Source organism: Callorhinchus milii, unplaced genomic scaffold (assembly GCF_018977255.1).
Source record: "Callorhinchus milii isolate IMCB2004 unplaced genomic scaffold, IMCB_Cmil_1.0 Scaffold7, whole genome shotgun sequence".
In the NCBI taxonomy this organism is placed as follows: domain Eukaryota; kingdom Metazoa; phylum Chordata; class Chondrichthyes; order Chimaeriformes; family Callorhinchidae; genus Callorhinchus; species Callorhinchus milii.
Window position 1 is genome coordinate 2,279,233 of NW_024704748.1, and position 23,939 is coordinate 2,303,171.

The following is a 23,939-nucleotide window of genomic DNA, read 5'->3' on the forward strand; positions in this document are numbered from 1 at the left end:
TTGATAAGCTGTCATTTCTTCACACAGAGAGATGCAACCACAAGGAGTTGTTGAGGCAAATAGCATGTATTTAAGGGGAAGCTAGAGAGGTACATGAGAAAGGAGAAAGGAATGGAAATTATGCTTGAAGGCTTAGTTGAGGAAGGGCAGTAGGAAGCTCATGTGGAGCATAAACACAAACACAGTTGGGCCGAATGGCCTGTTTCTGTGCTGTATATTCTAATGTATTCTAAGTCCCCAAATCTGATCAGGACTCAATTTAACTCAGAGATTCGGACGAATAGGTACATGCATTTTGGCTGAAGTACAATAGGAAATCACGGTGTGTGTGAAACATGGGATGTCTGTAAATTGTGGTATCTGATGTGATAATTATCACCAGGTTTAATGTTCATATCACTAACGAAATGTTCTCCTAACCAGTCATTAGTTAGGCGAATAATAATAATAATTATCCTTGCAATAAATCAATGGTTTAGTCCAAATAAAGATAAGAGTGTCTCAAAGTGCTTCTACCGGGTTTCTGTGTAGTGACTGTGTATTTGTAGGTATTCTGACTTGGACACTATGATTTGGTCTAATGTTATTTACAAAGCTATCTACTTGGTCTTACTGCTGCCCACAATTGCTGTGCTTTCAGCCCAGCCTCAGAGAATGTGCTTGACTCGATCAATTTTTATGGATAACAGTTGCTTATATCCAATGAGTTCTTTGACTACACTTGCGGCCATGTTTTCCATCCCCCCCCAGCTCAGGAGCCCAGCAAGAAGGTGTCAAACGCTTTGAGATGTTCTCCCGACATGTATAAATGTAAATGTAAGTGGTATCGACAGTCCCAGTGGTTCTGTTTATTCCGTTCCAGAATTCTTGCTGCATGTTTCCTCACAGGAACTCACAGATTGACTCAGTGCTTTGGAGTCCACTTTAGCCTGAATCAGGCCTAGGACAACCTGCGCAGGTGGCCTTTGCCGGCTTTATGGATAGTTCCTGCAGGTTTTCAGCAATCTCACACATCAAACCTGTTAGATTATGAAAGTGCGTCTGGGCTGGAAAGGCTTATCTTTTCAACACGGCGTTGGAGGGCGGGGGTGGGGGGGGCGAGTGGAGGGGACAGGGGGCGGTTTTCTCAGCAAAAAAGTTTACGGCTAACCAGCAGGAACACGACCAGAACTGCAATTCAGCCCATGGCATTGATCCCATGGTTTGAGGAGCGATGCGGCGAATACTGATGTCCCCAAACCTTCCTTCGAGTATGATTTTAACATTGATTCAACATGAAAACTGTGTTGAATTGAAGCTAGGAGTGCGGTAATAAATGGGGCTGGAAAGTCTGAAGTTCTCTCTGTCTGTGAGATTGCTTCTGCCAGGTTCTCCAGAGCTCCAGTGTTGGGGAGGCCTTGTGAATATCTCTGTGATGCAGCTGTCATTGAAAGACTGATGAGGTCCAAAGCAGCTTATTGTCAGCTCACAATCCCCAGCGACTGTGCCCCTAAACCTTTTTTTTAATTTGGCTTAAATATCGAACCCAGCTGCAGCAAATAACTACAGCTATTATTTCAGAAGAAATGGAGAGTGCAATTATTCAGGAGTGATGTTTGCTCCGCACGATGACCTTGCTGTTTGTTTTTTTCGCGTGGTGTTCTCTAAATAAATGTACGGCATTAAATGAAAGCAATGATAGGACGCTACGGTGGAAACACTACAATCGATGCCAATCCACCTCTGATGTGTTTTATATCAATGTGCAGTGTACAAAACAAAATGCATACACTAAGTACAAGATCTATTGTACATTACATTCCATGTACTGCATTTATTGTACATAAAACACATTTTCAGCCATGAGAAAATAGGTCATATGGAGAATGATTATGTATTGATGCATAGGTATTGTGTCTGATACACTTATGGTTTCTTGCTTGTTTGTGTGTTAAGATTTCTGTGAGCAATCTGCCAGGCCCATAGAGGTGATCAGTGCCATGGATTTAAACGGTAACGTTACGAAGACTGCATTGATTCAAGGCTCAATTTGGCCGTTGATCTGTAAATAAACTGTGCAAGCATTTGTCCTTCAAGTTAAGATTTTTTTGAAAAAAAAATAAGCTTTTCTGAGAAATGCTCTTCGTAGCTTGAGCAGGGAGCAGCATATTTTGCTGGTTTAAAAAAATACACTCGAAGGCTGGCCGAAACCCTTCCCTCAAAATGAAACCATATTTTGTGTTGTTTTGAGAAGACAATACTATACTTATTTGTGGCATCTCCGTAGTGATGCCTTGCAAGCGAGAGGACCCAGGTTTGATTACTGGGCAGAGCGAAACCTTAGGCAAGTTTCCTTACTCCACACGCCTTTGCTTACCTCGCAATAGGTAGGAACCCGGTTGTTAGTCGATTGGCGGATCGCTTTCTGGGAGTAGTAATCCCTTCACTCAATCTACAACGGTTTGTGGGACGATGCTGTGCGCATTTGGCTGCTGCGTTTCACCTACAAAATACATAGTAAATTCACTTTACAGTATAACTCAACGACATGATAAAACGCTATATCTAATGCAAGGATTGTTATTATTATTATTTTTACTTATTTTTTCTTCTGTAACATAGGAAAATAGTCACAAAGCCAACCAGCTCATCATTTTGTTAGAGAAAGGCAACGCATTCAATCTCTAAATCCTCCCATTTTCTCCAACTATCTGTCCTGTCTCCCTTTTTAAACGTCCCATTTGATTCCCCGAGCTTCAGCATATTTGAGACAGCTGATTCTGACAAATCATTATGTTGAGACAATCTCTCCTGATCTCACTTCTAACCATCTTGGCTAAGACTTCAGTGTCTTTGCTTTGGCTTCCTCAACCAGAGAGCAGAGTCTCTATCACTCCTTCCCCGCACCGCACCCCCCCATTTAGCTTGTCAACACTCCTCGTTATTTTAAACACTTTATGTCCTGTAGCTCAGTGGTTCGAGCGCTCGAGAGACCTGGGTTCGATTCCCGGCAGGGCAAAACATTGGGGAAGTTTCCTTCCTCCACACACCTCTGTTTATTTAGCAGTAAATAGGAACCAGTTGTTAGTCGACTGGCGGATCGTTTTTCCGGGGGTAATAATTCCTTCCAAAAAAAAATGATGCCAAATTGGTCACTTCAACCCACGACTGTTTGTGGGACGCTGCTCTGTGCAATTGACTGCTGCGTTTCGCCCACAATATATTCAGTCAATTCACTTTACAGTGCTTCCTGTGAAGCGCTTTGAGACGTAGTGCAACACCTTCATCCCAGACAATTGCTTCTGGATGCCCTCCAAGACCAGAGTCGCTTGTAATCCTTTTCATTAATTACATAAATCTACCTCGCAATTCCCTCTCTACCCTCTTGTTGGTACATGGTTTACGAGTCCTCAAATTACGCGCAGGAGGAGAGAGATTGAAGATTTTCAACCAAAAGAAAACATTTGGAAATTGGAAGGATTTTTTTCACACATGCGCACGCACGTACACACACGTACACACCCCCAAGGCGACCGGAATATGGAGTGTCTTACCAAATTTATAGCAGCAATTAAAAGGGGAATGAAATGAACATTTCAAAAGGAAGAGAGGAGAGAAATGGCATTAGTGTAGATGACTTTAGGTAGAACGATATGTCACATGCACCGAAAACAATCTATGATTCTATTACAATCTTGGAAAATATGTTGGAGCCGAATGATTGTAAATTGTCACCCAACAGTTGCTTGTTGTGAATACGAGAGGACTGACTCCTCACATGTGTTAGTCAACCTACATCCTGTGTTCGTGGAGGCGACTGTTCTCTTGAAAATGCAGAAGGTTAGGGAATCCACTGACATTGTCGACGAAATTGCATGTTTTTCAATTCATTAAGCGCTCCAAGATGCTGCCCCACATGAAGGACGCTATATAAATGCAAGTTGTTGTTATATATAGATCAGGCAACATATATGATGTAGTATTTGTAAGTACGAATGAGAAAGCTACTGTAATTTCACAAGAATAATTTTCCTTTTGCCAGAGTTGTTACCTAGAGAGTTACGAAGGGAAGCAAAAACACCAGCTACTTTTGACTGTAATTACTGTAAAGCATTTTTCGGGCGTTTTTACGCAACAAAAGTGCTATAAAAATGCAAGTCATTGGAATAAACACGTCAGTTTGGACATTTTGCCCTTAGATTTTGTTTCTATATTAGAATACACTAGAATATACAGCACAGAAACAGCCATTCTGCCCAACTGGTCTTTGCCGGAGTTTATGCTCCACATGAGGCTCCTCCTGCCCTTCCTCAACTAAGCCTTCAAGCATAACCTTGTATTCCTTTCTCCCTCATGTACCTATCGAGCTTTCCCTTAAGTATATCTATGCTATTTGCCCCAACAACTCCTTGTGGCAGCATGTTCTACATTCCCACTCTCTCTGTGTGAAGAAATTTCTTCTAACTTCCCTATTTGATCTATTTGTGAAGAATTTATATTGATGGGCCCTGGTTTTGGTCTCCCCCACAAGTGGAATCATCTTCCCTATGTCTACCCTATCAAAACCTTTCAACATTTTGAAGACCTTTATCAGATCACCCTTTACCTTCCTAATTTATGCCGAAGTAGCAAGCATGTTCAGCCAGTTAGCCAGGGTATAGGCATAAAGTCTATTTTGACCATCGTTTCTGGGCTGGCTCTTTTAAAGAGCAAAGTGCATGCACAAAACTAATAAAACATTTGATGTAAAGCCTTATCAGGTTTTTGAAACGTCTCAAAGCTCAGCATCCCACAAAAAGCCATAAAGCGAATGACTAATGTTATAATGAGGGACAGTTCATCGAGAGAATCTCCCTTCTCTTTTCTGGTAGCACCATGGTGTCTTAACCTGAAGCGTGCTCCTCCACCATTGCATTAGCGTGTCAGCCTAGAACATGGGTTCAAAAACCAAAACATGGGGCTTGAATCTTCAACTTTCTGACTCAGAGGCGAGTCAGGTTGACACCTTTGCACATGTTCTCCTCAGGCCCTGCCCAATGTGATTTTGGAGTGGGAAATAATATATAATAATAATAATCCTGGCATTTGATATAGTACCTTATCACGTTGTTGAGACGTCCCAAAGCGCCTCACAGAATATACTGTAAAGTGACTGTGTAACTTGGGGGCAAAACCCAGCAGCGAATTGCGCACAGCAGCGTCCCACAAATAGACGTGGATTGACTGACCAAATTATTTTGTATTTATTTTGAGGGATGATTACCCCTGGAAAAGCGATCTGCCAATCGACTAACCAGCGGGTTCCTACTTACTGCTCCATAATCAGAAGCGTGTGGAGTAAGGACACTTGCCCAATGTTTCGTCCAGCCTGGGAATCGAACCCAGGTCCTCTCGCTTGCGAGGCGAGTGCTCTAACCACTGAGCTACAGGACTCCATATTAATCAGGCTCCCAGTTCTTAGTCATTTTTTTTTGCTGAAAGAGGCAAGGATTTGCTTCTAGTATTCTAAACTGGGCATAATTGGGAAATTACTAACAATTCTGACTGCGCTTGATTCCCCTGAAAGAAGAAATAAATTGGTGCAAGCCACGCATAATAATCCTTGCATTTGATATAGTACCTTTCACGTCGGAAGAAAGTATCAAAGCACTTCACTGGAGTTACTGTAAAGTGCAGTGACTGTGTGTGTGTTGGTGTTGGCCGACATCCATCGCTTTATTTTTTTTTGCTCACCTGCACTCTTGGCCCCAAGATTCTGGATGTTTCAGAGTACATTGATTTTATTTTCAAGACGTGACGGTGGTTTGTTCATTTTGCATTATTTAAAAGGTAGTACAACAAGGCAGGGCTCAGGAGCTTTATTTCCAATTAAAACTGCACAACTTTTACTTAAGACGAATTATATTTCTGAGATTTACAGAGTTGAGAAATACTGTGTGTTTTGTGGGTGAAACTCAGCAGCGAATTGCGCACAGCAGTGTCCCGCAAACAGTCGTGGATTGACACAACAGCTATCTGTGAATGGGCTATTTTTCTTTCGTTTGTCATGTGCCACAAAAAAATTCCTTTTTTTTAGTACAATAAGAGCAACTTGCCTTATACAGCACCCAACATGCAGGGTAATGTGATATATGGCCTTTCATAATAATAATTTTATTATTATTACCCCCGGAAAGCGATCCACCAATCGACTAACAACCGGGTTCCTACTCATTGCTTTCATATGACATGGAATATATTTTTAATACATAATAATGTCATTCTCTCCCCCAAAAAACTTCATCCAGAACAGGAGCATCAACTGACATGCGCCGCATACTTGGGGGATGTCAGTTTTGCAGAAACGAGCAAGTAACGTAGGCTTCGGAAGACTCTCACATCTTGTGAATTTAATAAGAATGCAGGAAATGCCGTGATTTTGAATGACCCTTTTGTAAAATATACTGTATAAATGAAATATGCAAAAATGTTCTCAGCTCAGAGGCTGCACAGCCTCGAGGCGAACTTGTTTGGTGACTTTAACCGACACTAAGCCTGTTATATTGGGAGAGATACCACGCTTCTGTATCCCCAGGGCCATTCCAGGAAAAACGAGATAACCTGAGCGGGATAAGCAAAGCGGCATTGTATGAGCTGCTTCTGCAGCTGTTCTTTAATGACAGACAGCCAGTCTTTGAACTTATTTCTAATTTGAATCAAAATCTTTTAACAACCTTTGCCGGAGAAAGCCACTGAGAGAGAGAGAAACTCGTTAGATAATCGCAGCAGATTCATACATTAAACCCAAATGCCTTGGAAATGAAATTGCGGATTGATAGGATTAACTGCTTTTATATAATGGTTGAATTCCTTCAGACTCCTGCTTTACAGCAATAAATGTTTAATGACGCAGTGATTAAAACTGCCCAACGCTCAAAGACTGCGTTGGCAATTTTATTGTATAATCATTCTGAGTAGCCCTGATTCAGCATAAGGGTCAAAGTCTCTCTATTGTCAACTGGTAAATGAGCCAATTGTTGAACTTTGACTGGGCCTTTCATGGGACATTTATTATTGATGTTAAAAGTTTCTCATTGAGTTTTATACGTCTAGAAGCTAACAATTAACATTTTATACCGATGCAACTCACTTTTTTGGAATTTGGCAAAATTTTTGCGTTGCTGGCAGTGAAAATACAGTGAAATGCATTTTAAAAACTTTTATTTTATTAAAGAACATTAAAGAACATTTAATAAAGCTCAAATATTTCCAGGTCCACACATATTGACTGAAGCCCTGCCTGCAAACGGGTCCAAATTTTAATGCCCCGTTTATAAGTTTTAATGCACAAACAGCATCAAATTAAGCCTGAAATTGCAGTGTAAATCCCCTTTGCAACAAGTGACTCAAAGTCAATTCACGTTTCGGGTTGGCTAATGTAAACCCCTTAGAAAAGTAGGTTAAGCAGAACAGGGAATTCTACCAAATTGCTATTGATGCAAATGGTTAAGCTTGAATCACTGCTCCTCATCAGTCTTTAATTAGCCAATACATGTACCTTTTCAAACTTCTTAAGTTGTACAATTAGTCCTGGAGCTCAGTGCTTAGAACAAGCGAGAGACCTGGGTTCGATTTCTGGACAGGGCAAGTATCCTTACTGCACACGGCTCTTACTGTTTACTTAGCAGTAAGTAAGAACCCGGTTGTTAATCGATCGGTGGATCGATTTCCGGGGGTAATAATTCTTCCTAAAAAAAAATAATGAATTGGTCACTCATTCCACGACTGTTTGTGGGACGCTGCTGTGCGCAATTGGCTGCCGCGTTTGGCCCATAAAATATACAATCAATTCACTTCACAGTAAATTCTGTGAAGCGCTTTGAGACGTCTCGAAGACGTGATAAGGCGCTATGTCAAATGCAATGATTATTATAACTAATCTTCAAAAAAGAAGACTGAGAATCATTTGGTATAATATCTGATCACACGAGTTTCCTGTAACTGTGAATTTGTAAGCAAGTGCGGCAGGCAATTTTCACCCAGCAATACAATACAATTTACATTTATAATGATAATCCTTGCACCTTATCAGATCGGAAGAACGCCTCAAAGCGCTTCACAGAATTCACTGTGAAATGGAGTGACTGTGTATTTGTTGGCAAACGCAAAACACAATTGCACACGGCAATGTCAAGAGTGTATTTCATGTCAAGAAGACGTCTCAAGGCCCTTAAACATCTCATGCGCAATGTCCCGTAAATGTCTCGGGAAAGTGAATGGCCAATTTTTGTATCAGGGGAAATCATGCATCAAGAGAAACTCCCTTCACTTTTTGAATTGTGGCATGTTGTAATTTTGTTGTTGTTGTTGTTGCTATTATTATCCCATAATGTTCGTTTAACCAGGCTTACGTGATCCCCACTTAAAGTCCAGTGTGAAGGGCAGCACATCTGACAATCCAGTGTTCCCCCAGTACTGTATTGAAGCATCAGCCTAGACTATGATTTCAAAGTCCTGCCATGGGGTTTGAACCTACAAACTTCTGACTTACAATACAATGCAATACAATACAAGATTACATTTGTGTAGCGCCTTTCACGTCGGGAAGATGTCCCAAGGCGCTGGACAGTCAGGGAGCAGGCCAGAGCTTGCTGAATGGAGGGAGCGGACGGGTCAATATGGGTGATAAGGTGACGAAGAGCAAAACACACTCTGTGTGACCACCGTACATGAATTCCAAGTACAGTCACGCAAAGGAAGAACACAGACCTAATTGGGATTTCATTGAGCTTTCAATGTATATATTTCTGTAGTAGATGGGATTAACAGTAAGGGGGCATTTTCTTTCTGAGGGTGTATCATTGACTGCTCAGCATACGCCACACGTAATAACACTGTCACACACTTCTCAGTCTGCGGATTTAGAACTGCGCGCACTCTCTTCAAGAGCGAGTTTGATTGGAATCTCTTTTCCTCGTATCTGTACCTTTGTAGGATATTGTAATAATGCCACAAGGGAATCAGGCCTTCATTTTGCGTACAGCGATGTGCGGCGGGAGGAGCTAGCTGGTGCAATGCGTTTTAGTATTTAACTTCAACAAGAGTTAAGATAGCTGGCGTGGTATAAGGGCTCAGTTTGTTGGTAGGGTCTGCTTGGAGCAATATTATTCTCAAGGTTTAGACCAAGATCAATGAAATGCCTTGTGTTATGTTTGTCTGGTGTTATTTTTTGAACGAGAATTCAACCTGAGATCCTGAGATCCTGCTTCACTGAATTGGCAGGAGAGGCACCCAGACAAACAGCTCTGATATCTGCTGAACCAATACAATGTTTGTTATGAGGCACAGCATCATTATGCAGTAATTATCATCTGCACACCATAGGTTTTCCATTTCTACTGTAATGTGTCTGGCTAAACAGTAAAACTGCACGTCATTGCGTCATTTGGTAAAGCTACTAAAATCTGATTCTTGTTGGAAAATTAGGCTGGTATTCATGTTGTTGAACTTTTCAGAAAGAAAGAAAGCTAGATTTGAGTGAGAACTTTAGTTGTTTGTAGATGGGCCAAAGTCCTTCAACCAAACCATCTTGTGATCTTGCGATACTGTCTCTTTTGATTCAAAAGAGCAAAAAAAAAATTAAGTTTGAATGGATTCTCACATTGGAAATATTCAGAAAGGGGCTACATCAAATTCAAAGATTATTATTAATATAGGAAATATTAATTTTATACAGGCAATTGGCTGTCATGTTCGTCCAAAAAATACACAGTCCATCTATTCATAGATTCATAGAATGTTACGGCACAGAAGGAGGCCATTCGGCCCATCGAGTCTGTGCGGCTCTTTGACAGAGTAAGTCGCTTTCACTAACCCCAATCACCAGCTTTCTCCCCGTAACCCTGCAAACCCGTCTTCCCCAGATACCTATCCAGTTCTCTCTTAAAAGCTGTTATCGAATCGGACTTCACTGCCCTTTCAGGCAGATTATTCCAAATTCGAACAACTCGCTGAGTGAAAAAATTTCTTCTAACCTCTCCTCTGCTTCTTTTGGTAGATATCTTACGACTGTGACCACGGGTCACAGACACACCTACCAGCGGAAACAGCTTTTCCCTATCTCGCCTGTCGAAACCTTTCATGATCTTGAAGACCTCTATCAGGTCCCCGCGTAACCTTCTCTGCTCTAATGGGAAAAGTCCTAACTTCTCCAGCCTGTCCTCATAGCTAAGGTTCCCCATTCCTGGTATCATTCTCGTGAATCTCCTCTGCACCCTTTCCAGTGCCTTAATATCCTTCCTGAAGTAAGGTGCCCAGAACTGGACGCAGTACTCCAGCTGAGGCCTAACCACTGTTTTGTATAGATTAACCATAACCCCTACTCTTATACTCTATACCCTACTAATGAAGCTCAGTACACCAAATGCCTTTTTTGCTGCCTTATCTACTTGAACACCCAGATCTCTCTGTACATTCACCCCCCTTAAAATTGAGCTCCCAAGCCTATATTGCCTCCTATCATTTTTCCTACCTAAGTGTATCACCTCACACTTATCCACATTGAAATCCATCTGCCACATGTCAGCCCATTCCACCATTCTGTGTACGTCTGCTTGCAGTTGGTTACAGTCCTCCTTACTAGTTACTACCCTAACTTTGTATCATCTGCACACTTGGAAATAGTGCTCTCTATGCTTAAGTCCAGATCATTAATATATATTAGAAAGAGCAGTGGTCCCAATACCGATCCCTGGGGGACACCGCTGCACACCTCCTTCCATTTCGAGAAACACCCATTAACCACCACCCTCTGCTTTCTGTCACTCAGCCAGTTCTTAATCCAAACTGCCACTGTCCCCTTAATACCGTGGGCCTCTAATTTTTTATTAATCTCTTATGCGGTACTGTGTCAAAAGCCTTTTTGAAATCCATGTAAATAACGTCCACCGCATTTCCCTCATCAACCCTCGCAGTCACCTCTTCAAAAAATTCTATTAGATTTGTTAGGCAAGATTTGCCTTTAACAAATCCATGTTGGCTGTCTCTAATTATCTCGTGTTCCTCTTAGTAGAGATTTATTCTGTCCCGGATTACGGTCTCCAGTAGTTTTCCTATGACCGAAGTTAGGCTGACTGTAATTTCCGGGTTTGTCTTTCTGCCCCTTTTTGTAGAGTGGGGTAACATTAGCCACTCTCCAGTCTCTTGGCACCACTCCTGTGTCCAATGAAGATTGAAACGTAATGGCCAAAGCCTCCGCTATTTGAACCCGTATCTCCCACAGCAACCTTGGGTGAAACCCATCTGGTCCTGGTGACTTATCAATTTTGAGCCCAGTCAATCTTTTCAGAACTTCCTCTCTGTCTATAGTAATCTGATCTATTCCTCTACCCTCTCATCCAATACTGCGGCATTTGGGGCATCCATTTCCGTTGTGAAGACAGATGCAAAGTACTCGTTCAGTACATCAGCCACGCCCTCTGCCTCCACAACAAGATGGCCGTCATTGTCTTTAACCTACCTTTAACTAACTTTTTTTCCTTTATGTGCTTGTAAAATATTTTAGGATTCCCCTTTATGTTACCCGCTAACCTCTTCTCATGCGATCTTTTAGCCTGTCTTATCACTCTTTTAAGATCACTCCTGCATTCTCTATAATGCGCTTTGCTATCCTCAGTGTCTTGCGTCTTCCAATTGTCGTATGCCGTCTTCTTCTTTTTCATCCTAGACAAAATATCCCTGGTCATCCAGGCTATCTTGGTTGTCGCACATATCCCTTTTGTGGGAATATATCTATTTAGACCCTGAGCTATCATATCTTTGAAGATCTCCCATTGCTCATGAGTCGTTTTACCTGCTAGTCTTACTTGCCAGTCCACCAACTCTAGGTCCCTTTTTAGCCCATCAAAATTAGCCCTTTTCCAGTCAAGCATTTTCACCCTTGGCTGTTCATGAGTAATCTAAATCTAATAATATTATGGTCACTGTTACCTCAATGCTCCCCTACCGAAACCTGTTCAACCTGACCTATTTCATTCCCCAGGACTAGATCCAGCAATGCTTCCTTCCTCGTAGGACTGGAGACATACTGCTCAAGAAAATTTTCCTGTACACAGTCTATGAATCTTTCTCCTGCCTTGCCCTTAGCGCTGGCATTTTGTCAGTCTATATTGGGATAATTGAAATCCCCCATTATCACAACTCTGTTCGCCCTACATCTGTCCGTGATCTGGTTGCAGATCTGCTCCTCTATCTTCTTCTCGCTGTCTGGTGGTGTATAGTAAACCCCTATCAGTGTAACCACTCTTATCTCTAACCAGTATAATATATGTACAATATATTCCGTAAAGCACTTTGAAATGCCTCAATATATGATAAGGCGCTAAATCAAATGCAAGAATTATGATTATTATTAGAAAAGTCTCATTTTACATGCAAGCCGTCCTTTTCAAGAACCAAACTGCATGTAAAAATTTTCAGGTTGAACAGTACCAGCTTAATTAGGTTGGCTTGTTAATAACTGACAGAATATATCCCTGCTAAATATTTTTCTCTGCCCCGGCACAGAAGGAAATAATCCGAGAAGGGCTAAAACTTGCACATGTATCCAAACACTATTTGCTCTCCAATTGAAATACATGATGATGGTGTTGCAAAGCTTATTGAAGTTAAGGTTATTAAAAGTATGTTTGGATTGACGTATTTCAGAGTGCATAGATTTTTCAGCACTCTTATTATAATGTGAACATGAAGACAATAGCCAGACTCTTGCTAAATGATTCTTTCTACTCTGTTTCATTAAAAGTCTAAAACATCTCCTTCGAGAGACACCTGTGGATGTATCACACACTCACTCTGTCTCGTTTGGTTGTTGCTAATCTCTTAAGGGATGTATTTTAATGAGGTCTCGGAATATTCACAGTGGTATAATTCTGATATATTGAATGCTGTTTTCTTTTCATCTTCACGAGTAGTGGTTGTGAAAAGCCGTTCGAAAGAAAATTCTGTACACGGCGGAATCTAGGTGTGATTCTGATTCACGCCACTCTGCAGGACTTTGATTAAGGTGAAGCAGATCAGTCAATTCTTCCCACTCGGCTCCCATTAACCCTGCAAATCAAAGCTCTAATGAGTAGATGTGTTACTAATTGGACACGCAACAGGGAGTTTGATAGACAGTGTTCACAAAGACAAACTGTGTTCCTAACTGGTAAAACCCTGCAGTATCCTCAGCAAACACCTTGGGTTCCCCATACCTTGGGTTTAGTCAGTCTTCGCCGAATACTGTACTTTCTCAGATGGAAGTGAGCAGGATGAGTCCTGTTAGAGGAAGGAGAGAGCGAGCAAGCATTTCACTCCAGATAAAGATTATGATGCAGAAAGGTATTGCAGCGGAAAGCTGGGGAGAAAATAGATATTTACACTTGCGTGAGCTTACTGGGAGTGTGGTCAGTCAGTACTGTATTTATTTACAGCCTTCACATCCCGTGGCAAGCTGTTGTTACAAAACCTGGGCGTATCGAGCGCAGTCCGTAGAAACGTGTGCGAAACCAATAAACTACAGTGGTATTTTTGCCATCTGGGGGTTAATACATTGTGGGTTAAATTCCTCGCCTCTGAAGTGAAAGTTGATAATAGAACATAGTCAGGTGTGGTGCGAGCGAGTGAGTGAGTGTGGAGCTTATGTTGCTTTTGCCGGTATCTGAAAATCATCCTAAAGTGCATTCTGATGCATCAGATAGAGTTCACTTGATGAGGTGAAAAAGGTTTCATCAAATCCTTGAATCTTACATCCATTTCACTCTGTAAAATTTACTTGAGTCTCAACGGATAAATGACCTCCCTTTCTTTGGTCATATATTCTCGCCCCTATTATCTCCTCAATGCTGGGGCGGGGGGGAGGGCGGGGGTGAATTCGATGAAGGTTAGCCATTATTGAAGGCTAGGCTAGAGTTATATCAGTGGTGCATCTGGTGACAGCTATCTTACATGAGGTTGCCAGCACAGACCAAGGGTACGTGTTCCAAAACGTGCTGTAGTCTCAAACCGAGCAAATTGATTGAATCCGATATGTGGAACAAAGCTCAGCGAGTGAGGAAAATGGAAGACCAGAAACGAAACATAAACTTTGAAGGAGGAAAAGGTGTAGTGAGGGAGAAGAAACCTAACGCAAAATGATGTTTCTTCTGTTGTACATGATTTATGGCATCCAACAATGCAAGATGGGCTGAATCTAACAGCTAACGATTTGTACTGAATTGCTGACTTCAGTTGTCTGACTGAATTATTCAGAAGGATAAGCAGCTATGAAGCAAGGAAGATTTGCTTCAGTTTTCTGCCTTTCAACTACAAACGCTGGTCGGTTTACAGATATATTCACAAATATTTGGCATCATATAGGAACATGATAACTTTCAGTAGCTATATGAAATGTTGCCATCGGTAATCCTTATGATAATAAAAATAATCCTGGCATTTGATATAGCAGCTTATCACATCGTCGAAACGTCTCAAAGTCCTGCACGGAATTTACTGTAAAATTCAGGGATTGTATTTTGTAGGTGAACTTGGCAGCCAACAATGGCCCACAAACAGCCATGAAAATGTTATCTGGGGATTGTTGGCCAGGGACACCGAGAGAAACTCCCTTCTCTTTTCCAATAGTGCCATGAGATCTTTAATCTCCATCTGAACAGGCAGACGGGACCTCGGTTTAACGTCTCACCCGAAGGACGGCACATCTGATAATGACACACACCCTAGCATTGTATCGGAGGGTTAGCTTAAACTGTGTTCAGAGTCCTGACATGGATCTTGAACCCTCAAACCTTTGACTCTGAGGTGAGAGTGCCACCAACTTACCCAGACTGACACCTTACAATAAAATACAAAATTACATTTTACAACCTTATGTGTATTAAGCGCTCTGGGACGCTACCCCTTGTGAAGGTTCCCTTATATAAAAAAATGCAAGTTGTTGTCAGACGAGAGACTAATGGTTGCAGTTGAAGAAAGGGTGTTATTTTTCTTCATTTGAATGTCCCGATGAAAACGTATTTTTGACGGCACGATGGATCAAATAGATTACACCAATAAAATAAGGCCTTGGAAAAAGAAATAGATCATCAAATTGTTTCTGGTTCTGAGGAGAGCTTCAAGATATTATGTGGCATTTAGATTCATCCACTGAGGATGAGAGGAGGTTGGAATGAAATTAATGATAGCTTTTGTGACACTGAATACTGCAGTGGTCATGGGGATAACTTCCATTAGAAACATTATTGCCTTGGGTATTAGAATGCCAGGATCTGCATCGATTTTAGATTTCTTAAAGGTTTTTAAATGGGGTTATCCCCTCAAGAAAGTTAAGATCAAAACAAATGCCTGAAAGTTACATTCCGAGGGGTCATTAATCTTCGCTTCAGTTGTAGTTCAGCAAACGATTGAAATGCAAATCAGTGACGGTTTTGTTTCGCCAGGTGAAATACAGCGCTGGGTAACTTAGAAGCATCAAAGAGTCGATCTTCTGAACCTTGTCCCAATGTATTTAAGACGTTAGGGTTTGAGTAAAGATGGAAATGCAATCGGTTTCAGAGTGAATGAGTGCACGCACTAAAGCTTTCAAAATAAATGATTATTTTGGGACTACATTCAGGCTCCAAAGATCGCAAGGCGAAAGAAAGCACAGTGAGTATTGGAGCAGACATCAGTGTAACACTCTTGCTATTTAGGTTCCTGTGACCACTATAGGAGCTATATTCTGATCCCATTGTGATTGCTGACTTACTATCTGTCGTAGGGTGACATGGTAACGAGACCAGTCTATTCACAATTGATTTTTGTCTGTTTCTAAAACAATTTTAGCAGATACACGTTAACATTTCTCCTTCCATTTAGCAGCATCGCTCCCCCTCTTTTTCTTTCTCTGTCTCTCCCTCTCTCTCTGATAGCAGTCCTTCAAGAAGAGGCACCTTACCTTATAATCAGAGATTTAATAGCTACGGCCGTTACAGTTTTTCAAGAAAGATGATTGTTCATCTGCAAGCAGCGAACCGAGAAATTGTGTACACGTCCATCTCAGAAATCTGAAAAACAGCCATGGGCTAATTTTTTTCCCCCAGCCATGTAAGATAGCTCCCGCCTTCATCAAGCCAGGCATTAATGATTGTAAGATGACTCTCCATAATATCATTACCCGTCATTCTCGTCTTCATCATTGCAACTTTGCATTGACCCGAGACAATGTTCTTACCGCGAACTTGGGCCACAATTACGAGCCTCCCATCTATTGTGCAGCAACTCGCTTTGTGTTTCTTTCAGGGATTATCATTTATCATTTTATTCACCCTAGTGTCCGTTAGTTTGTTCGTTCATTCACCAGCCTTGCTGATCACTTTTCTGCTCCTCATTCCTAAAACAGATGGTGTTGTCAGTCAGCTCCGCCAGAGACAAATTTACAAACACGAGATATTATATATTTTTAGATATGTTGGGCCGACTTAATAAATGTAAGTGATGTAACCTTTTTGAGGCCATAAACATGATTTCCGAGGTGATAAAAGCATGAACCTTATTTGCGCAAGTGCTCACGCTAAACCAATGTCAAGTCGTACCAACCCTTCCGACTTATCTTTAGTGCTTAAACGCCATTAAAATGTTTTATTGAGTGATGAAGACACCTCTGTGACCCTCTGAGTTCATGTTACTTATGTTTATTAAGTCGGCCAAATAATTTTTTAAAAGACTACACTCGGTGACTTTTATTATCTCTCTTGTGCGTCAGTCTGACTCAGTTAGTCGCACTCTCGCCTCTGAGTCAGAAATGGTTCGGGGATTCAAGTTCCACGTCAAGACTTGGAGCAGATAGTCCAGGCTGACTTTTCACCACGTTGCTGTGTATTGTTGGACATGTCGTCCATCAGATGAGACCTTAATCCAAGGCCTGCGGACCTCAAAAGATTCCGAGAGTCACCTTATACGGTAACAATCTCAAGTCAGGACAGGTCATCGATCAGTCTGTCTGCACCGCCCACCTAACCTACGTAGTCTAAGATGACCCTCCAATCCAGTGCTGGGCGTCTGTTGCATTGTCAGAGGTGCTGTCCTTCAGATGAGATGTTAAACTGTTAAACTGCCTGTTCAGGTGGATGTTAAACATCCCATGGCACTATTCGAATAGGGAAGGGAGTTTCTTTCTCCCATTGCCTTGGCCAATAAGCCCCCGAATAAAATTGTTGATTCACACTGTGGCTGCTTGTGAGACATGGCAGTACGCAAATTAGCGCCTGCTTTCACCTGCAAAGTACACAGTCAGTCCACCTTACAGTATATTAAATGAAGCGCTTTGAGATGGCCTCCTGACCTGAAAGACTCTATACCTTATATAAATATTACTATTATTATTAATCTGCTGTCTACACTGATGTATTTGCAGTTCATTTTTTTTTCCAGAGGTTGATGTGACCCTTTGGATTGAATATTATCAGCAGTTCATCATCATGTTTTTTCATGCTACAGTTTTTTTTTCTCTCGGCACGAACAATTATCCCTTGAGAGAAAAAAATAAATAAATTGATCCTTTCAATCCACGACTGTTTGTGGGGACGCTGCTGTGCGCAATTGGCTGCTGCATTTCGCCCACAAATATACAGTCAATTCACTTTACAGTCAATTCTGTGAAGCGCTTTGAGACGTTTCGAAGACGTGATAAGGCGCTATATCAAATGCAAGGATTATTTTTATTTATTTATGCAATCTGCAATATTCCCGCATTGGCCACGTTGTTTGTCGTTGTGTATTTGAATAGCTGAATCATGAACTCGTGTCGATACTTAGCTTTTTTGGTCAAAAGTTAAACAGCAACAACAAGAAAATTACATTTGTATAGCGCCTTCACGTCGGGACGACGTCCCAAGGCGCTGAACAATATCGACACCAATGTTTAACTTTTTCACTTAAGAAGTTAAATATTGACCCCAGTCCCTGATTAATTTGGTTTGCTCTTAAGCATGGATTGAGCATCTTACGAATGACATGAGTTCAATATAATTCCTTGGATTGATTAATTCAGTCTGGTAGGAGCCTCTTAAAAAATAGCCAAACACTGCAAAATGAAAGGCAAATTTCACTCATTGTCATGACACAACCTTTCAAAGGGCTAAAAGCTGTGACATTCTTTCCCCTCCTCCTCCCCCCCGCGCCTTCACAAAAGGGATAAGTGCATCTGAACCCATCCGAATTCCTCAGCACAATAAACATTGTACATACGTTCCGTCGGCAAGACGGAAGCCACACTCTCCGGCTCCCGTCAATGTCTTCTCCCCTGCGGGTCTGAACTCCTCAACCTCCCCGGGCTCTCCCTCAGACTCTCCGAACCCGTGTGCAACTTAGGCGTCAGGTTCGATCCCCCAGCTTTCCTTTCTACCCCCCCCCCACCCCGTCCTCCGTTCCCTGACCAGGACCGCCTTTTTCCACCTCCGTCACATTGTGTATCCGTACCTCACCATAAAAGCAGCCGAAACCCTCGTCCACTCCTTCGACGCTTCCCGACTGGACTATTCCAATCCCTTCCTCGCTCGTCTCCCAGCTACACAACATACAAAATTCAACTAAATCAAAACTCTGCTGCCCAGATACGCACCCGCATGAAAGTTCCCTCCCCCCACTTCCGACTTGCCCAGCGACTAACTCTGCCACGGTGAAAAGTAACAAAGCTTTATTCCACATTAAGAGATGCTGTAAAAATGCACGTTGTTGTTGTTCCTGTTTGGTGGCGTTTCCTATTTTTAAGCCCATTATGTTGTCGTTCTTGGTCATTCACTTCAATGCCGCTTGCGAGTCATTGCTGGGTGCAAATTGGCTGCTGAATTCGCCTACGAAATACATAGTCCCTGCTGCGCCTTACAGTGAATCCCGTGACCCACTTTGAGAAGTCATCTCGACACGAAAAGACCCTGCACCAAATGTGAGGGTTATTTGAATTATTAAAGCCTGGGAGGGTGGCTGTGTGTGTTTTGCTTTAGCGTTGATCTTTGAATTTGAATTTACAAATTGTTCTCAGGACTCTCTTCCCACCCCCCCCCCACCCCCACCCTCATCACCCCTCGTCTTCCTATTGGGTATTTGCTGTTTCAGTAATTACTCAGCAGGGATGGAATGAAATGGGTCGAGTGCAGACTGTAAACATCACAGTCGCACTGATTCTAATGCTGCAGAGTATATCTGCTGCAAGGGAATCCCTGTGTCATCCTGTATTTCTGCTCAATTAAAATGGATGAACAAAGGGCTTCTAAGGAAACTTCATAAATATGATATATATATCTATAGATAAAGAGATTTCAGACCTGAATCGACCATTTAATTTTCCACCCCTGAGCTCAGGTGTCCAGCCAACAGTGTTAATAATAATAATCTTTGAATTTGATACAGCACCTTATCGCATCTTCGAGACCTCTCAAAGCGCTTCACAGAATATATTGTACAGTAGAGCGACTGTGTATTTTGTGGGCAAAAATACCCAGCGTTAGGCTCTTTGAGAACTTTCCTCCTGAACTGAAAGGGCTATAAAAATGTAAACTGTCATTGCCGTTCATGTCAGTAGGTGCGACTTCAGATGATTCATTGATGGGATTGTGTTGTGTTCATTCAGAAACTCAAGAGCTCCTGTTGGTCCCAAGCCACCGTGTAATGCAGTAACCTGCCTCTTATGGGATTCTCACGAACCATAAATATTTGATGTCCTGCTGGATAAAATCATTGCATCTCTGTCATTGGGTGTAAATCTATACCCCAGTACTATGTACAATGGCTCGTTTACATCTGGCACAGTAATGTTAAAGATGTGTCCAAGAAATGTTACGCTAAGCAAATAAGGAGCCATTGCATTAACACTTGGAGATGAATCTGTTTTGTTTTTGAGTTTCATTTTGGTTGTCTTTAAATAACATCTCAAAGGCCACGTCCAAACTCTTTTGATCTGCTCGTGAGTGCAGTTCCTTTAGAGATCTGTGATTTCTTTGTACTCATACCCTCCCCACCCCACCTTTGCCTCCTTCCAGACCCGTCTCAAGACTCTTCTCTTTGACCGGTCACCCCCTACCCTCCTATCCCTTCAGTCACCCTCCTACCCCTACCCTCCCTATCCTCCACCCCTCCTGATCCCAACCGCCAGCTCGAATCCCTGACTGTTCAGCAACTTGAGACATCCTCCCGACATGAAAGGCGCGATACAAATGGAATTTGCTGTTGCTGTTCATAACCATGCCAGAGATGTTCTTCTTCTGACTAAACGGAGAATTGAATCGCAATGGTCGTTTACACAACAAGATACAATAACAACAACAACAAATCATACTTGTATAGCGCCCTTCACAAAGAAGTCGGGAGCCGAATGCATTTGTCTCAAACAATTGTCTTCTGAGACATTAATTCATCACCTAAATGGCTAAACTCTTTTACAGAATTACAGAATGGAAAGAATTTTGTAGGCACCGTTTCTTCCCTGATGTATGCTCCTGCTGATTTTAATGGAAAAACACTTCAGGGGGTTTTGTAAAGTGAATCTGTGGAATTTACAATTTTTATTTAAAGAGTTTTTTTTGCACAAGTCAACTTTCTACTGGAAATAGATGTGTGACTTTGCTTATGAATTAACCGTACGTAATGGTTGAACTCCCCTCTGATTGATACCAGTAAGTATTTATGAGAGAGAAAAAAATTTACATTTTAATTACTTTGGGGGAATATTCTGAGTGTTGGTAGGCAAGGCATTGAGACGACTTTTGGAGGAGGGGAACGAATGCCAAGTTGTACATTTACCTAACACTGGTAAACCTTTTGTGCTGGAGGAATAACTTTCTCCCTCCACACCCCATCAATTTATCATGTTATTTACTATTTCCTCCGGAAAAGTGATCCGCTAATCAACTAACAACTTGGTTCCTCCTTGCTGCTAGGTAAACAGAGGCGTATGGAGTAGGGAAACTTGCCCAACCACCCAGAACAATATTTAGGATACAAGCAAAGCAATAGAATAAGTGGACATAGGTTTCGATTTGCAAAGGGGAATTTCAGGACAGACACCAGGAAGTATTTCTTTACCCAGGGGATAAATGCAACAACAACAACATCATCATCTTGCATTTATATAGCACCCTTTATGCGGATAGTGTCTCAGAGTCCTGTATTAATGACTGGAACAGGTTGCGACAAAAGGCTAAAAAAAAACAGCTTGCTGCTGTGATGGGAAGCTGGTGAAGTGGTTATTCTGGGCAGATGTGATCAAATGTCCAAAGGGCCCTTCTTCATCTGAACCGAGCTTGCAATCTAATTTACCACATAAATCGTGTCTTGTCGGGTGTGTAAAAAAAAACTGAACCGTAGAAGCTTTCTTCGGGCTCCCATTTTCTTTGCGTTTTTACTTTCTTTGTTTGCTCTCGGTTAGTATCTTCCTTTATAATTCCCTCGGCATAATTACACATTTTCCACTGTTCAGCAGAGTGAGCAGCAGCTTCTGAACCTGTTGTGATTAGTGTACAGTGGAAGCAGAGCTGGGTTATGCGGCTGCCTGCTAATTATTGTGGCACAAACGGCTGCGTTTTTCATGAGCTAACTGGCAGAAATGTGTCTGGAAAAAAAGGTAGGGGTTGAGTGCTGACCATTCAGCCGTGAACAAAAGGCATAGTCGAAAGGCATGACTGAATGCATCGGAGATTCGGCTTAATAGATTGAGAGATACACACAGTATATATTAGGTGCAAAACAGGGAAGATAGAAGCTGAGAACTGAACAATGAAGTGAACAAAATTTTTACCAGGCAGATTTTATTTTGGTTTTGAGTCTCTGTTTTGTCAGAAGATGCAGGTTTCCTTACTCCGCACTCCTCAGTGTACCCAGCAGTAAGTAGGAACCCGGTTGCTAGTCGATTGGCAGATCGCTTTTCCGGGGGTAATAATTCCTTCAAAAAATAATAATAATAATAAATCGGTTTCTCAATCCACGGGGGATACTGTCTTGCGCAATTGGCTGCCCCGTTTTGCCCACAAAATATGCAGTCACTTCACTTTACAGTGTATTCTGGGAAAGGATTTGAGACGTCTCGAAGACGTGATAAGGCGCTATATCAAATGCAAGGATTATTATTATTATAGTCGTAACATACAGGGTGACCCCATTATAAAGCGCCTTGCTAGAGTCTGGGTTCACTCTTAACGTGGTTGCCCTGCGGGCCTTGGGTTTACATATCCAGTTTGCAAGGCAGACTGGCTGCTTCCTGTCCACTATGCGTGGGAAGTGCTGCTGTCGTCACCTTTTGCCAACGTGCAATGTACAGGACAGCCTCTGTGCGCCCATCCTCTGGAACTCCATCCCACAATCACTTCACCTCGCTCCCTCCCTCGCCTCCTTCAAGGCACGACTCAAGACCCTCCTTGTCCACCGTGCATTCAGCCGCCCTCCTACCCCCTCTGCCCTCCCTCACCCCAAACCTGCCCCCTCCCCCCCACCCACCAGGCTCCAGTCCTGATCCCCGACTGTTCAGCGCCTTGGGACGTCCTCCCGACGTGAAAGGTGCTTTACAAATGTAATTGTGTGGTTGTGGTTGTTGTTGAACCCACAACCTTCTGACTTGGTGGCAACCTGATGATCCAGAATACGGCTGGTTTTACACACATTATGATATCCGAGATATTGGACCCAGACGAGTGGGTGGGAACACGCCATCGATCAGTCTGTCTGGACCACCCAACCTAACTTACATAAGACAGACACACACCTAAAGGTTGTGGGTATCTTATAAGGCTGTAATAGCAGTAGAGGATTCCAGTGACAAGCTAAACATCAGCAGATATTTGAGTTAGTGGCTACTAGTTTATTGTAAACAGATTTCTGAGTTATCAGAGGCCATTATATTATGACACCAGGTTATTATCTCCCGATCCTCCGCAACTCCCTGCATCAATCCCTACCTCTTTCTCCTCCTTTGCCCATCTTCAGCTCATATCTGAAGACATTCCACATCGATGTGCCCACGTTCACTTCCCCGTTCTTCCCAGCCCGGCCTCAAACTTGTGCCACTGTTAAGTGATCCAAGAAGCTACCCCATGTGATGGTCGATATTGTTGTTTCCGATCCTGTGTCCAATTCATTTTTAATGTTGGTAAACAAAACTGTCTTCCTGTAAAAATTTTGTTGTTGTAGTTTTGCCTTACGCTATTAGAAAAAGGGTTCCTTTGCCAGAAAATAACATTTGTGGCTTTCCATGGAACAGCAGTTGAGTTTTGCTGGATACCACTGCATTGGTATCGTTTCGCCCACAAATATACAGTCAATTCACTTTACAGTATATTCTATTGAGATGTCTAGAAGACGTGAAAAGGCGCTGTACCAAATGCAAGGATTATTATTATTTTGCAAGGGTATCGATTGCTCTGTGTGTGTAAGGCAGAAGAGTTTATTGGTCATATTTTCTGCTCAAGATCCCAAATCATTATTTCTGTTATGTGCATTTTACGTTTGAAACTCTACATTTAAATGGCACATTGATTATGTTTGCTCTGCCTTTGTGCTAGTTGGCAAAAAGTCAAGAGTCAGGCAAAGTCTAGGGCACTGATTTCAACCGCACAGTATTCTCTCATGTCTCAGGGATTCTTTATGCTTGGTGTTCATCTTCATATTATACTTATTTAGTTGGAGATGGTTTGAGCAGCTCAACTCCAAAAGGAATGGGTTTCAGTGTGGGTTGATGTAACAGATGTGCAACGTGATTTTTTTCTTATTTAATCAAAGTTGCCCGCTTTGCTCTACGTCCTTTCTGAATCGTATCATGCTTGGTTTGGCAAGGCAGGTTTTTAAGTTGTCTCACTAATTTTTGTCCCTCAAATTAATATCGAGTTCTAAGTTAAGTACCACTTTACATGCGTTTTCAATTGTTTTTGGATTTAATGCTAATCATTTTGATTAACTCCACTCCATTGCCAGTGATTTTT

At 42.0% G+C, this 23,939-nt stretch overlaps 1 protein-coding gene and 1 non-coding gene across 2 annotated transcripts in view; one reads left to right on the forward strand and one right to left on the reverse strand.

The window, feature by feature from the left end:
• Positions 1-23,939, forward strand: part of atrnl1b (attractin-like 1b) — a 412,284-nt gene that overhangs the window by 351,633 nt on the left and 36,712 nt on the right. The gene's annotated exons all lie outside the window — the stretch shown is intronic.
• On the reverse strand, positions 5,339-5,412 carry trnaa-cgc. Its single transcript has one exon. It is a non-coding gene; the product is annotated as a tRNA-Ala (tRNA).